The sequence below is a fragment of the Melanostigma gelatinosum genome (genome assembly GCF_949748355.1).
Source record: "Melanostigma gelatinosum genome assembly, chromosome: 9".
Lineage (NCBI taxonomy): Eukaryota > Metazoa > Chordata > Actinopteri > Perciformes > Zoarcidae > Melanostigma > Melanostigma gelatinosum.
Genome location: NC_136642.1, coordinates 21,343,905 through 21,362,577, shown reverse-complemented (window position 1 = coordinate 21,362,577; position 18,673 = coordinate 21,343,905). Strand labels below are relative to the sequence as shown.

The 18,673-nt window shown below is 41.3% G+C and overlaps 1 protein-coding gene across 1 annotated transcript in view; it reads right to left on the bottom strand.

Moving 5' to 3' along the window:
• me1 (malic enzyme 1, NADP(+)-dependent, cytosolic) overlaps window positions 1–18,673 on the bottom strand; it is an 89,555-nt gene that overhangs the window by 32,814 nt on the left and 38,068 nt on the right. The window lies entirely within an intron of this gene.

The following is an 18,673-nucleotide window of genomic DNA, read 5'->3' as shown; positions in this document are numbered from 1 at the left end:
CATGACACATTGTTAAAAGCAATAATAAAATCTAGTGAGATAAAGAGATGGACATAAACTTGTCACATAAAATTGCTTTGATAGGAAGGGGAGACTGTCAGCATAGGTTTCCACTTAACACCAGTAACCATGGTAGATAAAACAGTCTACAGCCATGCAGGCAGCTCTGTGAGGCTGGACACAAATGGTGTTTTGGGCTTAATAGTGACATTGTATGCTAAAAGTCTCACAACGACAATGCTAACATGCTAATATTTAGCAGGTATCTTTAGCGTTTTAGCATGCTATCATGTAGCTAGCACTAAACACAAAGTACAACTGATGGGAATGTCATTCGTTTTTCAGGTATTTGGTCTTGAACCAAATTCCAATGTTGACCTGAAGTTGGCGCCAAAGGGAACGTTGAGGGATCAACACAGTTAGTCTTCTTGAAAGGGACAAATATGTGCGTACAAAATTTCCTGGCAGTCCATCCAAAGGTTGATGAAATATTTCCCTAAAAGAAAAGCCTCCTGGACTTTCCTCCAGAGGACAGTTTGGGGATCATCATCTGGTTACCATGAATGTCTGCGCAAAATGTCACGGCAATCCATTCAACAGTTGTTGAGACGTTTCAGTCTGGACTAAACCTGAGAAAAAAAGTTGAGCAAAGGTGGTTAGGATTCTTATGTAAGTTAAGCACATGGATCATCGATAAAAAATTAAAGCTTATATTTGTTGGAATACTGTTAAGCATTCCAACAAATATAGGAACAACAAAGACAACAAAGGAACAACAAAAGAACAACAAAGGAACAACAAAGGAACAACAAAGACACAACAAAGGAACAACAAAGACACAACAAAGGAACAACAAAGACACAACAAAGGAACAACAAAGACACAACAAAGGAACAACAAAGACACAACAAAGACACAACAAAGACACAACAAAGACACAACAAAGGAACAACAAAGACACAACAAAGGAACAACAAAGGAGCAACAAAGACACAACAAAGGAACAACAAAGACACAACAAAGACACAACAAAGAACAAGAAAGACACAACAAAGGAGCAACAAAGACACAACAAAGGAACAAGAAAGACACAACAAAGACACAACAAAGGAGCAACAAAGACACAACAAAGACACAACAAAGGAACAACAAAGACACAACAAAGGAGCAACAAAGACACAACAAAGGAACAACAAAGACACAACAAAGGAACAACAAAGACACAACAAAGGAACAACAAAGGAGCAACAAAGACACAACAAAGGAACAACAAAGACACAACAAAGACACAACAAAGAACAACAAAGACACAACAAAGGAGCAACAAAGACACAACAAAGGAACAAGAAAGACACAACAAAGACACAACAAAGGAGCAACAAAGACACAACAAAGACACAACAAAGGAACAACAAAGACACAACAAAGGAGCAACAAAGACACAACAAAGGAACAACAAAGACACAACAAAGGAGCAACAAAGACACAACAAAGGAACAAGAAAGACACAACAAAGACACAACAAAGACACAACAAAGACACAACAAAGGAACAACAAAGACACAACAAAGGAACAACAAAGGAACAACAAAGACACAACAAAGGAACAACAAAGACACAACAAAGACAACAAAGGAACAACAAAGACACGACAAAGACACAACAAAGGAACAACAAAGGAACAACAAAGACACAACAAAGGAACAACAAAGACACAACAAAGGAACAACAAAGACACAACAAAGGAACAACAAAGACACAACAAAGACACAACAAAGACACAACAAAGACACAACAAAGGAACAACAAAGACACAACAAAGGAACAACAAAGGAGCAACAAAGACACAACAAAGGAACAACAAAGACACAACAAAGACACAACAAAGAACAACAAAGACACAACAAAGGAGCAACAAAGACACAACAAAGGAACAAGAAAGACACAACAAAGACACAACAAAGGAGCAACAAAGACACAACAAAGACACAACAAAGGAACAACAAAGACACAACAAAGGAACAACAAAGACACAACAAAGGAGCAACAAAGACACAACAAAGGAACAACAAAGACACAACAAAGGAGCAACAAAGACACAACAAAGGAACAAGAAAGACACAACAAAGACACAACAAAGACACAACAAAGACACAACAAAGGAACAACAAAGACACAACAAAGGAACAACAAAGGAACAACAAAGACACAACAAAGGAACAACAAAGACACAACAAAGACAACAAAGGAACAACAAAGACACGACAAAGACACAACAAAGGAACAAGAAAGACACAACAAAGACACAACAAAGGAACAACAAAGACACAACAAAGGAACAACAAAGACACAACAAAGGAACAACAAAGGAACAACAAAGACACAACAAAGGAACAACAAAGGAACAAAAAAAGACAACAAAGACACAACAAAGACACAACAAAGGAACAAAAAAACACAACAAAGACACAACAAAGGAACAACAAAGACACTCTTTCAGAGACGAGGAAAGATATGGCAGAGCAGGACAATAGTCATGTAAGCTGTAAAAGATAAAACGTCGTACAATCTCCAAATGAGAAAGTTTGCCAGAGATATCAGTCTCTCTCTCTCTCTAATTCTTTCTTCTCTCTCTCTCTCTCTCTCTCTCTCTCGCTCCCTCTCTCTCATACAGTCATTAAGGTCTTAGAGACTTTTAGAGGAACCCCCGCCCCCCCCACACACACACCCCATTTCAAAATAAAAGCCCCAAAGAGTGAATTCTAATTGAAATGCTACCATCAATATTATTACTACCACTACTGCTATTACTATCACTACTACTATTACTTATATGACAACTGCTACTACTACTGCTATTCATGCTACTAAAAGTAGTAATACTACTACAGCTATTAGTATGACTGCTACTGCTACTTCTTCTACTGCCATTACTGTTACTACTACTTCTACTACTACTACTGTTATATTAAATACTACGACCAATACTACAGCTATTACTATGACTCCTGATACTACGTCTTCTACTACTTCTTCTAATTACTAATACTTCTACTGCTAATAATACTTATACTACAACTACAAATATCACTACTGCTACTACTAGTACTTATTCTAATGCTACTAATACTTCTACTAATAATACTTTTACTACAACTTCTACTACTACAAATATCACCACTGATGACATTTTTTAAGCCACAGAAACCGTTAGAATATCAAAATGTTCAGCTCTTTCAGGAGAGGGGTGATATGACTTTTCATAGCTGGAATCTTTAAACCTTTTGAATTATTAAGCTTTTTGCAATTTTTTAAAAATTGGATATCTATTTTCAGCAATGTTTTTGCAATTCATTTCAAATTTCAGCATTCCAACGCATTTTCAGCAGGAAATGCATTTTCTAGTTAGTAGTATGATAATAACTTTTTTTCCACACATTCTCTGCTTCCAACTTCTCCAATGCCATGATTTTCTGCTTTTCTTTGTTGTATTGTAAAACTGAATATCTTTGAAGTCTGCCGGTCCAACAAAAACGGACTTTTGACAACGTCAACTTGGCCACTGGAATGGACATTGTCTGACATTCAATCGACTAAATGGCTAATCGAATAATTGAAAAAAAATGATCACCAGATTAATCCATAATGAAAATAATCATTGGTTGCAGCGCTGCATTAGACAAAACGGAGAGAAAAGAGAGAAGAAGACGTGGAGGCTGACTGGCTGCATGTCCTCCCTCTGCAAAGAGCTCTCTGCAGGTCACATAAAGGTCACAGACATCTGGCATTTTAAACACCTTCAAACGTTTCTGGCAATAACACGACGTACATCTGCATACAGCTACACATCTGTGCACGGAAATGCACATGCACTGGATGTGTGTGTAGCCCGCTGTGTGTGTTTACCTGAGGACAAGAGGACCACGAGCCACTGCCAGCAACTGGAATATGAGTCATTTTGGGAGAAAGAGAAGCCATGGGGCTGAAAGGTTGATCCGGCAATACGGCTGTTGGAAAACAACTCCATGAGATGGATCAAAGCCGACACACACACACCTCTAAGAAATTCTATCACATATCTACAGAACCCAGAGCTAATCTACATTATCGCATGTCTGGAGTTGTGCTGTTTTAAATCCATCATCACTGTCTGTTATTTTTGAAAGGGGGAAAAAATGTGCTTGATGGGTCATTGAGAGTATACAGCAGATGAGTTGAAATACTCCATCATTTTCCACGTACCTCCAAAGAAAAAGGACACTCCTGGGATACAAGTCCCTCTGGTTGGGAATGCTATATTTCTCCTCATATCGATGCTTATAGAGTTGATATTTGTGTGTGCGCACATGTGTGTAAGCCTACTGCTGCTGAAATACCACAACGAATAGCACTCGCCTTATTTTCTAGATGAGAGGAAGGCCACAAAGCATTGAGCTGCCATGTCTGTCTCTTCCAGTAAGAGAGTGTGGCGAGAACAGAGAGGGTAAAGAAAACAACCTGATGGCCTGAAACAGCAGCGCCGCTGACCTGCGGCCCAACACAAAACACACCCCAGGGAGTGAGGAAAGGCTGCCGGGGGCCAGCAAGAGGACAGGCTGCTTTCCGCACCCTGACCCCAAAACACGGCCTGAGCCCCACGGGGAAGCCGGCTTCCGTTCGTTGACCCGTGTCCACACAAAACACCACCAGTCACCATTCTTCACCCCCAGCGCATAACTTTGATCTTCACTGCGCTGGACGCCCCCTGTTAGCAAAGCCACCTGCGGTTCGACTGACACAGTGAACACAAATCATTGAGAAAAGACTGTTAAAAATAGTGTGAGGGGTCAAAGTCACACCATGAGACGTCTCCAATTAACTAAGCTCCAAATCTGTGCCCTGAGAAAATTCAACACAGAGGATTTTCCCCCACACGATTTTCTAAATTAGTTTGAAAGGGCCTAATTGGAGCTGAATGGCGCCGACATCTTGGAGTGTGACTCTGGCCAGAGGGAAGGGGTAAATGTCAACTGAGTGAGAAAAACAATTTTTTGTTAATGTGTGTAATTTCAACTTTTAATTTGTAATTTCAAATTTCTTTCCAATTAAAAATATAACAAATGTCTCAGATTTTGTAAAAGCATCTGTAATGTCACTTTGACAGAGGGCAAATGTGATTGTTGAGAGGTGAAGCTAAAGTTCCAAACAGCACATGTCTTCCCTTGCCAGAATTTATAGTATCCTTCTTGGTCAAGAAGATAAAACACTATTCCTCTCAGTTCTAGTATACAGTGTGCTGTGCCAGGACTTTCTTTCGGCATGGAGCAATATCTACCCGAGACCCTTCACCACAGGTTATGGCCTTAAGGTGCATTTATTGTGCGTTAAAAGCTTACACAGCACCTTTGTAGCCAACGCACACATCCATTGGGTCCATAATCTAATAAATCAAACTACAGTGTTTAGTTCACTTTCAACCAAGACCAGTTGCATTACATACAATCTTGAATTGTATACGAATCGTCTGACGTTAAAAATGAACTGTTCACCTGCACTGGATGGAAATGGGACTTAAAGTAAGACTTACAGTTTATCCATCTCTTCCATCAGCCATGACCCCAGAAATCTGTATCTGTTAGACTAACTACTTTCTTATTTACCCAGAGCTGTCTAACGTGCTGGACACTGTCTAAAAGTCATGCAAGCCATGTAAAGCCAAAATGCAAGGCACTGTATCTTCTAGCACAGTGTGGAACTCATGGTATATAAAAGCAGAGGGATGTCCAAGGTACAGTCTGTCTGCTGGAAAAGGAAACACATCTATAAGGTGGGAGAATTCCCTCGTGGAGATCCATTGCTTTTCAAAACAGGCTCAAACAGGAGCATCATTCACATTTACATAATGTGAGTTGCCTCAGCCGTAAGGGGTTACGTCCAGGGGCGGACTGGCCATCGGGGATACCGGGGGAATCCCCGGTAGGCCGACGGGGTTTGGGCCGGTCTCTGACATCGCCGGCCCCGACTATATTATATGCTTCACAGAACACGTTCAATTGACTCTAATACCGAAAGTCAATAATCAGTGAAAACTGCATCAACAGTATAAACTGACATTATACTACTCCTTGCGATCCGAGGACGCCATAGCACGGCTGGACACTACGGTGCTTTTAAAAACTTTTCTCCATAACCGCGGTCTGCGGCGTGCGCTCGTGCCGGGCGACGGTCGGGGCGGGGCCGCGGAGGTGCGAATGGCCGCCATAGACCGGCGAAATATAGGGGCGGCTCGACTGTCACGGCGTCCATGAATCGAGAAGGACTTCTTACCGGAACTGAAACGATGTACTGGGATTAAATTCTTTGTCAACAAAGAATTTGGTAAGTGACAAACTGCGTTTGTTTTTTTACATCTGCAGTAACGTTTTTATGAATAATATTTGATGGCTCGTGCTCTTGTGTGGTGGAATGCGTGGATCCGCTGCAGGTCTGCTGGATTGATGTGCTTTGTTGTCATATGAATATATGTGAGTGGTTCTTATGACTTTGTGGCTGTCATTGTGTTAATTACGTTGATTTGACTATGCGAGTTACAAAGCGAGCTCAAACGTCTGGCACGACAGTGGGATAGGCTGAAGGCATCAGTATTTGAGGAGTACACAACCAAGACAACAGAACCCGGGCCGGAGGATGCTGAAGATGAGGCTGAAGATGAGGCAGAGATGGTTTACAAAAAGTGCTCATCTTGCAAGGACTGTCCAATCTGTTGCTACCGAGTTCTGAAGCAGTACAACCTCCTGACAGATGCATACCACATCATAGGCCTTGCATACAGGTTCCTGATTATCCTCTCTGTCACACAGGTAGCATGTGAGCGAAGCTTTTCGACGCTGAAATATATCAAAAACAGGCTCAGGAGCTCGCTCTCTCAACAGCACCTGGAGGCTTTTATGTTGATGGCTACTCAGACAGATGTTTTGCAGATGCTGGACAGTGAGAAAATCATAGACGGTGTTGCAGAAAAGAGTGAGCTGCTGCAAAAACCGTGCATTGAGTGGGCAGCGCGCCGTGTATTGAGTGGGCCGGTCTGACAGTAACTCCCGGGCCACTTTTTCCCCCCAGTCCGCCCCTGGTTACGTCCCCTCCGGCCTGCACCCTTTAAGTTCAAGAACGACTCAGTAGTCTTTGTATTTTTCAGTGAAACACATCTAGCAAAGCAATCACCATGACCTCCGCTCTACAGTGAATTAAAGACCGGACAAGGTGACCAAGTAAATGAAGGATGTGAAGACAATTACTTTAGGGAATGCAATAAAGGCAGGGCACGGCTTGATCATGTACGACACATCCGTCTAGTGTTTCAGTGGTTTCACAGGCAAACCATAGACAGCAGATCAGAAGTGGATTTAGTCATTGTGACGTCACCCATTGGTTTGTGGACTATGGTTTATATGCCTCGAGTTTTGGCATTTTGGCCGTCGCCATCTTGGTTTTTTAGAACCAGAAGTAACACGAGAGGGTGGGGTTCAATACAACCGAACGCTGAAAAATATTTTTTTTCGGCAACCAAAATCTTACAATTAACTTTCATGAAATGAAAGCACACTGTGAAAGGGTTAAAGTTGTAAGACAAAAACATCAACATAAAACATACAACCACCAGACCGGACAACACTGTGGTAGCGACCTGTCAATCACAAGGTAGCCACGCCCTGAAGCATAACATTCTTTTTTGCTCTAAATGAGATTATAGTTTACTAAATCAACATCATGTTGTATTGAAGAATACTTGAAACTAGAGATTGAGACCATAAACTCATGTTTACAACGTTTGCCGAGGTAATAAATCAAGTGAGAAATTTTCTCATAGACTTCTATACAATCAGACTTCTTCTTTCAGACGGAGGAGTCGCCCCCTGATGGCAATTAGAAAGAATGCACATTTATGGCACTTCTGCATTGGTTTCACTTTTCAGACGCAGAGGTTGCCCCCTGAGGCAAACGCACACTATATATGTTGTTTTCTTAAACTTTACTTGATAATTGTGTCAATTAATTCTGTGCCATTCATTTACAATTAAAATGTATCAAACTAACCAACAGACTGGACTAATTTACTGAATAAAGTAATAAATTGCACAACAAAATAATGAACTAATTTGTTTATTAGAATTATTAATTATATTACCGAACAGTAGATGATTCTTGCTGTCGAATAGATGCTTTTCCTGAGTAGCTTGTAGTGTAGCATGGTTCTTTCTACAACACTGCAGTGTCTCTAACTGTGCTCAGATAGGGGTAAGTGGTAAGGTAAGGTAAACTCAACAATTCATCCCAGGATAAACAGTATCTTGTGTTTGGCTCCATGTTTTCATTTGTAATGAATGTCAATAGTCAATTTGTTAACACATTACGGGTCTTCCACACATCTGTCCGTCATCATATCAGGTGAGTGGAGTATCCTCTGAGGACCAGCACAGCCTCAAGTGAACCAGCCCAGCACACGCACACAGACATGCAGCCCACTCAGAAGGAGACAGAGTAATTTCTATGACTGGATGTGGTATCTGACCACACACTGTAGAAAAGGACTGACAGCACAATATTCAAGCAATGAGACCGCTGGTTTCAACTTTCTTGCTTCCTTCCCTGAGTGGTATTTAATAAGTTAATGGCTTTCCATGAAAAGGGAAGACTGTTTTTCCTGTCAAGTAGTATCGCAGATAGAGATAATCATTTTTCACAGTACAGACTTGATCACATTCACAACCAAATGAGAGGTTTCTTCAGTTTAGGCACAAACTAAGTTAACTACACATATCCATATAACAGTAGAGCAAGTCAGTTTTATTACTCAGTTCATACCCTTGATTTTGTTCATACGGATCGTTTCCAAGGCAATTGAGTCAGTGAAGCCAAAGGAGTGAAGCTGTTGGCATCACAAATAACACACTCATGCTGCAGCGCACCAAGCAGCCAAACATCTGACCAAACCACTAGAGGCAAGGCAAGGCAAGGCAAGTTTATTTGTATAGCACATTTCAACAACAAGGTAATTCAAAGTGCTTCACATAAAACCATTAAAAGCATCAAAACACAAGGCAAAAGAAAAGGAGATTTAAAAAACAATTAAAAAACAGTGTAAGAAATAAAATGCAGTAGTAAAATGCAGAAATGCAGGAAATTGATTAATATATTAATTGAACTAGAGGAGAAGAAGAAGAACTGTCAGGAGAACTGGAGGTCTGGCAGTGCCAATCAATACCCATGTTCATGGTGCAGCCTGAGCTGACGCAAACTCTGCCCATTTTAAAAATAACTAAATGCAATGGAAACGATGATCGTCAAAGAAACTAAATATGCAACAGACCTCTGGGAAAAATACTCTGTAAACACAAAAAGAACAAAATAAATAGAAACGACAAAGGGACGCTGACGGTGGGTGAATAATTCAGCTCAACAAACAGTCATCCAACCCATAATCCACCTCTCTCAGTCTGTCTAAGCACACATAGCCTTCAGTTCGCTGTGTTTGCTCAATGTCTTAGCAGCAAGACGCAACTATACCCAGTAATGTCTGTTCAACACACAGCTCTCATCACTTTGAAATGAGTCGGGCAGCAATTCTCTTTCCAGTGCTTCTCTTTCCTCTCTCCAGCCAGTGAGACCCTCCCAAGACGCTGCACTCTTCTTCCACTGCCTCCCACCCTCCACGGCACGCTCAGACTTTGACAGGATTCCATCACATTACAAGTATTCAACACGTTGCCTGAATCACAATCAAGAACCAGTTCCAGTCCTTGGCCTCGGAAAATCATAACCCACCCCCACTTCATTCCACTGCAGCCCGCTGAAATCATCCCGGCCTTCTACACAGCAACGAATCTTCCCTCTTGAAGCTTTTCCAGACTTGGAAGGAGAGGGGAAACTCAAGAGAATTTGCGGCCAAAATGAACACAGTTTAACCAATCTGATCAGCCTATCATCACTTCGGGTAACACGCTGAGGCGAAACATAAAAAGGCACGTAATCTTTTACACAGGATAAGCTGGAGGTGATGAAAATAGCAACCAGACAGCGTGAGGCACTGGGGTTTCAAAACCTGTCGTCTACTGTAGCTGTGCGGGTGAAGGAGAGACATTCAAGTGTCCAGACGATTGCTGTGGACATCAAGCTTCTCTCTCAGCCAGACTTGCATAACTCGAGGGTTCGAGAAGCAGCAGAAATGGGCGCGTTCCAGCGCAACCGCCCTGCTAAAGGAATCAGAGACACAGACCTGATGAACCCAGCTGGCTATTAGAGGAGTTCCAGCCCTCTTGCAAGCAGGTTTTCCATTCATTCCCCTACGTCCGGTCATTTGGGGCATGCCAATGATGTTTTGTGTGGGTTCTAAAGTCACATTCAAAAGCAATTGGGTTTTGCCTCTGCCAGCAACTGAGCATTTGCAACTGCTACTTTGTGTTAGCAACAATGGTCAGGACCGGATTGCACAATGCATATACAAGAAAACTTTATGAATCCAAAGGGTCATCCTTTTAATGAAAAACAGACATGAAGAACATTGACGAAAGGAGACAGGTTAAGAGAATCAAAACAAGCAAAACGATCAAGCAGATGTGAATTGATATTTTGTTATTTTCTGGAAAAATAATCCATTAACCTGGATGAATGTCTTGTTTTGGAGAACCTGAATAACCTACCTGTGATACTTGGTACCAGCTCACCTTGGAGAGTAGGGTTCATTTAGTGGTTAGTTATAGTTAAGGTTTGGTTCGATTTAGGAGAAGATCATATTTTGGGTTCCAACAAAGACTTTGTCAAAATTAGAAACATCGGAAACATCATGGTTGGAGTTAAAATGACTGTTCTTTTCAAGTTTAAAAGGATCTTCATAATCATGGTTACAATTGACACGTTTCAACCAAGCAGTCCAGTTCAGTTCAGTTCGTTACGCATTAGAACGGTTATTTTTGTGTTTTCATGAGTAAACGTTGTGTATAGTACCAATAGAACAGCTCCATTATTGGTACCAACTCTGTCTAGGTCTCAACCTGGGACATCCTGCAACAGTCAAGCTACCGTCAATAAAGGCCGCAATTTTGAATTCACTCGACTCAGAGTTTAGAAAATGGCAGCTCGCAAAACTACACCATACACTAACCTGGACACACTATCTGCACTGCTAGGATCCGAGTCACATCTGGTAAATAAACCCTGGTCATACATTTGTTTGAAGAAAGCCAAATCCATTCTACATTCATTGTGGACTCATAATCCATCTCTTCTTTACTCTACCATCTGTCATACAAGAGGAATGTGTTAATATGCAAAAAGAGCCCGTAGGCGACAGTTAGCGCTCACTGATGTAACGCTGACGCAGAAATCAAAGCGAATGTTCAGGATGCCAGGGGAGAGGTCGAGTCTCACGTAACGAAAACGGATCAAAGAGATTCAAAAAGGAGAGTCACCTGGGGTCAGATCCCATTCCTGTGGAGAGGTCAGAGGTCAGACAGAGTCAGTCTACAACACCACCAAAACCAATCATCTCGCAGTGGTCCATCATCCATAATATCCAGAAGGTCAACTATTGTGGTCATTAACGGCCATGTCCCTGACACCATGTATACTCTCTGTGGAATTAAGAGCTAAAATGTACATCCAGACAACCTCCAGGCATTCCTAATGTGTGTGACATACACATTTTATACGACATAAAAGTGCAGACAGTGCCTCATACAAGGAGAAATATGAATGCTGTGAAACAGCAGGATGGTTGCAGAGATCCGCCTTAAAATCCAGCATGCTCTGCCAAAATATGCTCCACTGTATATAAATGTAATTTGTCACATGCATCTATAATGTTATTACAATTCATTGGCTGGGATCAAATAGGCTTTTGCAAGACCAATGAAGTTATTCTTTTATTGTTCGAATGTATAAAATTCCTAACAGCTAACAGGCCTTGCTAATCTGCAGATGGAACAAAGTGTGCAGCAGATTTGCTGGAGCGCCTTCACATATTAAAGGCTGAGAAATAAGCACGTCTTAACTTCTGAACCAATGCCATAGAAGTCTGTTGCACAGTGCTATTTGATTTCTCACTCATCATCACAACTACAAAGCCTAGAGAAATCTTAATGGATTAGCAATAAATATTATGAAACTTTTAACGATTAAAAATAAAAAATGGCCTAAGTCTATCAGGCACAAGTTAAAGAATAGACTTTGCCAAAAAAATTGCCGAAACCAAAATCAAACTAAATATGATTTTAGTTTTGCTTTGTGTTTTATGTCAAAGTAACAGTCAAATTAGAATCCTATGTCCTAAATAGCTCTGACATGATGTAGATGGCATGCTTTGTGTGTGTGTGTGTATGAAGCAAACATATTGCTAATAGTAATGTTTTTTTATTAGATCAATCGACATTGTTAGCATACTGTGGTTGTAATCTGTTTCCTTTTGAAACTATTTCATGTCTGAAAGACTAATATAGGTATTACTCCCCAAATAAAGCCACCAAATAATCTCTCTGATCTTCCTTGCAGAAGGTTGTGTTGAAATTGAATGAAATGATGTTTGTAGATACAGTTTGCAGCTTGGAAGCCTTTTGATTGATTCCACAGCTCAAACGGCCCTTTAGCGCAGATGGATACCTTCAAGTTTTCAGTTTCTAAGTTCGGGCCAAATGCGTGACAGGTCTACAAGTGTTCACAGCCAAAGCTGAGCTGAGAGCTGATGGAGCTGTCAAAACAAAGAAAAGTTAGCTTTGAGTGCTTTCTTACCACATACATGAACTATAGTGGGAGTTTTGAACTGACTAATAAGAAGCAGAGACGTTAGGAGATTTTAGTGTCAGATACTGTATGGGCCTCATACCATTCTCAGAAGTATGGTCTTATCTAAGTGCAGATATTAAAAGCGGTGCCGTTGGTTGGTGATTCATGTGTGATCTGTTGACTTAGCTCTTTTAGTCAGAGGGGAGTGTCCCCTGTCAACATGAGCCTGACCCAGTTTCACTGGTCTGCTCAGCTAAGATTGGAAACCATCATGCCTCCATATGAATGTACTTTTTTAAATTGCCTTTGAATTTTTCAGAAAGACACAAATTCCCACATATAAGTGATTTCTAATACGTGACAACTTTGAATGAGGCTTGGTCACATGTAGGCAAAATGAAAAGATCATAGTTTGGGTTTAAATATACTAGCTGTTAAAGGTTAGGGAACGTTTGTTGTCATGTTTAAAAGATGAATTTCTTTACTTCGAAAAATGCATTTTGTCTCGCTTTGGTTACGTTTTTCTCCACTGTGTCCGCCATTTTCGTAGCTTCCTCTTGGTCGATCTGGCAACTGGTCGCTAAGTCTTTATAGAGGTTGACGCCCAGAAACGTATCACAATGGGTCTCTTTAGATATAGACACCACCTTACACTTCTATTGGGTCAGAGGTGATGATTGACAGGGATTATGTTTGTATGACTTTAGGAAAATCTCATCATTCTGCCTTCAACCAAGTTTTTTTCAAACCAGGTTAGGGAAAGGTTGCAGTGTAGTTTTTTCCGACTGTATCTAAACTGTTTTTTGTTATGGCCAGCGATGTGGCTGACAGGAACAACACCAAAGCTGATTTTTCATGATGTGAACATAGTGTGTAGAATAAAAAAATGCAAAAACAAAAAGCAATGAATAAATAAATCAGGACATAGATGTGATTTTGGGCCTGTAGTATTTCATTGCTTGTTTTATGACGATTACGAACTGGTGGTCACAGTTCAACCATATCATAAGATACCACGGCATTAGAGGGACACGACATACTCCAGAGGTTGATGCAATGTGTGAAGTCTCCCTGCACGGCCAAAATTGTATCAAAGTTGAAATGCCACACCTGGAAAAATTGACACTTTACATTCGTAAATCAGATGGTTACTTGTACTCAGCGACAACAAACTGTCAAACTCCATCATCTCCACTAATCCACACAGTCTTAAAAAAAAAAGCTTCAGGCCAGCACTGAGCTCCATCAGACTTTCAGGTTGTGACAGCAGTTTGGATCCGATGGGGCTGTTGTTATATTTTTTCTAATTTGTGCATCATTCCAGTCGGCCATAATGTGAGCTTTACACCCGACTCGAAACGGAAAGCGAGGGATTGTAGATTGCAACGTGCCAAGAAGGTTGGACTGTGACTCGGGGAAATTTCGGTTTCGGAGTTTCCACTCAATCCGGGGGGAAACAAAGCTGGATTCAAACTACTGAGGCATTGTTCCAATGACACTTCCATTTGACACTTAAATGTTAACTCTATATCCTTTAGCCCTATTTTTTAACTCTTGAGTGTAAGGGAATACCACTGGGTTTTTTTTTTACTATTGGATCCGTTGTGGGAGGAAAACAGGTCAGTTGCTCCACTGCTCTCCTCACACCGTGTGTCTGTGTGCAGCTGGGGCTGCTGGGAAGCATGTCAATAATGGAAACGACAATGACATTGTTGGCGATATCCAACTCGGGGCCACAAATCTGTCCACACGTGTTCAAAATCCCACCTCTGACAGCATGTGTGACACTCCATTCACCCCGCATACATACATAGATGCATTACAAACACACTTGTGCTGCATTACATTGCACGTATTCCTTTCTGGCTGCAGGAGCTGGCAACCCTCCTAGACAAGCTCATGACAAGCCACCTCCAACATGTGCTTTGGCATCCAAGCAGTATGCACACATTTCAGCCTTGACAGTTGTAATAAAGACATGATATAGTTTTATTTTCAATTTTCACTCTCTTTGAGGATTTAAAGGGTCCCCGCAGCAGCAGTTGCGAAGAAAAGATAACATTGTTAAAACATACAGAGCGTGTACGTACAAAGTGGCGGAAGTGGCCAACGTTTTCAAACATATGGTTAATCCATAAGGCATCGTATTTAACTCACCAACCTCTACCTTCTTCTGGGTCTTATGGTTCTGCCACAGTTCCTCAAGGCAGGGAGATGAAGGCCACATCCATACTAGTTCAGGTCATTACTGTCGAAGACGCTTTGGCAATGATTCACTTTAAGTCCTGATGTACTCAACCCTTTTGTCATTCTACACTCGTTTCTCTCACTTATTCTAAATTCACACTAAAGCCATGAGAGAGGATCTAAGCTTGCTGCCAACTTTTGTGACATGTGCTGGATGGATTTTCCGCTGCATGCTCATGTGACCCTTGCCTTAGCATCCTGCAAGAGTCTCCCAAGCCCTGTAGCTTACAGCGCCATGGGCAGACTGTGTTTTATTATCTGTGGTATAGAACCGATAGGACCACATCAGCATCTAAAGAAACCAGAGTAACAATCGCAGGTACGTTTACATTCTGTTGAATGTGCTCCAGTTAATTATCTAATCTACAAGCTGCATTTAGCAGTAAACTCCTTCCCGATGAATGTTTGTTTGGTTGCTGTTTCAACAAGCTGAGATGCAGGACAAGACGGTGTTTGTGACGGTGCCCGGTCCTACATGTCACAGACAATTCAGCCAGGTTGTCTTAGTCGTGTAGACAGTTATTCAAAACATTTATTTAGGTTGATTACTTTCCATCTTTACACACTCAACTGCTGTGGATTTTAGCCGCTTATACCAAGGGATACTGCAGGAAAACTTTAGTTACAGTCTACTGTGCCCTAAAGTTTCTTTGCTTTCACTGACTCTAAAACGTCTTCTGACATGAGCTCTATAATGTTGCACAAGGTACTGAAAGTCCAGGGTGGAATTAATCCACAATGTTTGCCACGTTTCTCATGAGGTCAGTGTAACTCCAGACCATTTCTCTCCCTCCTACTTCTCCAATGCTCCAATAGTTCAACACAGACTATTCTGAGCTTCTCTCATGGTCTACCAAAGAGAAAAATTGCGGTAAAAAAAATATACCAGCAAAAGCCATACAATCAGTCATGATGAGGAAACAAATTCTCTCTGGACTCGAGTTATGTGGAATAAGTAGTTGTTTCTCATCCATGATTTGAAGTAAGTCATTACGGTTCAATATCATCTTCGGAGTAATGATCCAGAAGGCGAGGCTATTTTCTACTCGCCCTGGATGCTCATCAATCCAAAGGAAATAGTTTCTCTCACACACTTGCACCGCCGTGTATGGGCCTGAATAGGGTGAAATCCCAGCTCCGAAGCCCCTAATCTGTGAAGGCTGGAACACTTCATCATCCGGCATGTGCCACTTCAGAGGTGGCCCAGACAGCTTCGGCTGATGCCTTTCATTAGGCCTTCATAACCTCCTGCAGCTCACCCTCGTTTTAATCAAAGCCCAGCCTTAAAAGACTCATGGCTGTACTCAGGTCACATTACAGTACATCTTTTATGTAGTGGATAATGAATGAAATAGCACTTTAATTCTTTCACACATCATTACCCTCACACATTACAGCCTGATACATACACTATAAATACTTATATAGTCATGTTGACGCAGGTATATTTTGAAAACAATTTGGTCTCTTTACCCTCTTTGTGGTCTGACAAGGCTCAATAAGCATTTGCATTTGTCAGGAGGAGCAGAGGTTTCACTTAGCAGGTGTTCTCCTTCAACGGACATCACAAACCCTTCCTGCCCCTGAGCGGACAAACGTGCCAAACACCAAGCTATCCTCAGATGGAACAAAAAGATGGCGGCTGTTCTGGGAATGCCGTCAATTTTCCCTCATTGTGTCCACTGGGCTAAACGTTTTGTCGAAATTGGAGGTGAGAAATTGGCCTGGAAGTTGCAACGTCGTGCTTTATGTCAGACCTACAATTACTAGTTTAAAGACAGGGCTGGCTATATTGTACTTATACTTGTATTTATTGTTAGCTAATCCCAGACATTTTTAGTTACGGACCCTTTGCAAAATGAAATTAGCAGTTAATTTCAAAGAGATGTATATGTTTTATCTCCAGCTTTACAAGCAGTAATACCCATGGCTTGTATACAGTAAGAGTGGCAGAAGATAAAGAGCACATCTAGTCTTTATCTCTAACTATCAAGTCCTGGTTAATGAACCTTAACCAGGACTCCACTCATGGGCTACTGATGATCATCCATCTCCATCAGTAAGATGCGTTGGTTTGTGTCACTTACCTCGAGAGCTCCTTGAACAAGCATTAAAAGGGCCTATTAAAAGTGTATTTAGACACTCGGTAGCAGTGCACCACAGAGGGCTCGGGGACACTGGACATGATTGAAGTACACCTAACTACTGTCATGCAATACTTGGGATAATGTTTCCGCTACAAAACATTATCATTTATCACAACTGACACTTTCAGCTGTCAAACAAAGTACAACTCACATTTATGGCAAAAAACAGAAACAAACTTTGTGTGATGAAGACAGACCAACTTTCTCTGCTAAACACTGCGTCCGCTCATGAGCTTACAAACCAATAAAAGTAAGCATGTCCGCTAATCTCCTGATGATGTGAATGTGTTCCTTTTTACAGCTCCGCTTCCTGCCTCTGCCCCATCGAAAGATCAATGAATGAGCCGTGTTTTAACACTTAATGGGGATTGACCTTTGGCCTCCGGTATAGAGCCTGGTGTCGGAGTGTTTAGTCTTCAAGAAGCAGATTAGCCGGTAAAGTCAGGCAAGACAAGGAGACGCTGCTGATTCCAGACAGAAACTCTTTATACCTGAGAGCCAGTAAGTAGAGACCTAATCTGCTGCTATGGTGGTCTGACTGGAACACACACACACACACACACACACACACACACACACACACACACACACAACTAGAGGATACTGGTAAGTAAATTTCCTGTGCATTGGGCTTAGATAGAAACTGAATAATATTTTGAATTCAGTCACACCTAGCAGAGATTAGAGACAAGATATTTTACGTCAAGACCAGTCTGAAGAATGAAGCCAATGTGGAAGTGCCTTAAACTTGCATTCTCTCTAATGGCCATAAGGGAGTGACTTGTCCGGTTGCAAAAAGAAGTCTAATTGTATGGAAGGCAATGAGTAAATGACTCTACTTCTCTCTTGATTTATTACCTCAGTTAACATCCAAACACACGTTTATGGTCTCAATTGCTAGTTTCAAGTCTTCTTCAGTGCAGCATGATGTTCATTTAGTAAACTATGGTCCCACTGAGACTAAAATAGACCAGAAAACTAGTCGGGCTAGTTGGTGACAGGACGCTACTACGGCGATGTCCGGTCTGGGAGTTGTCTACGTTTTCAGAGCGTGTTTTCAGTTCATGAAAGTTAACATTTGATCGCCTGAAAATGTCTTATTCAGCTTTCGGTTGTGCGTATCTCCAACCTCTTCTGGTTGCCAAAAGCTAAGATGACAATGACCAAAAACCAAGGCGGCGAAGGCCAAAACGCTGAACTTGAGACCTGGAAACAGCAGTCTACAAACCACACAGTCTGTGGTCAAGATTATATCAAACAAAACAGACTCTACAGCTATGCCAGCTGCTCTGTGAGGATGTACTTGGACACAGTCTTTACATAAATGCAAACGTCCGCATGCTAACATGCTCACAATGACAATGCATATAAACTGATGTTTAGCAGGTATTATGTTCACTTCATTCGGCAGCTTAGTTTAGCTTGTTAATATTTGCTAATTAGCACTAAAAACAAAAGGTATTTGGTTTATTATACAATAATTAATCAAACTAGGGGATCTCCAAAGTTAATACAATTAATTCTGA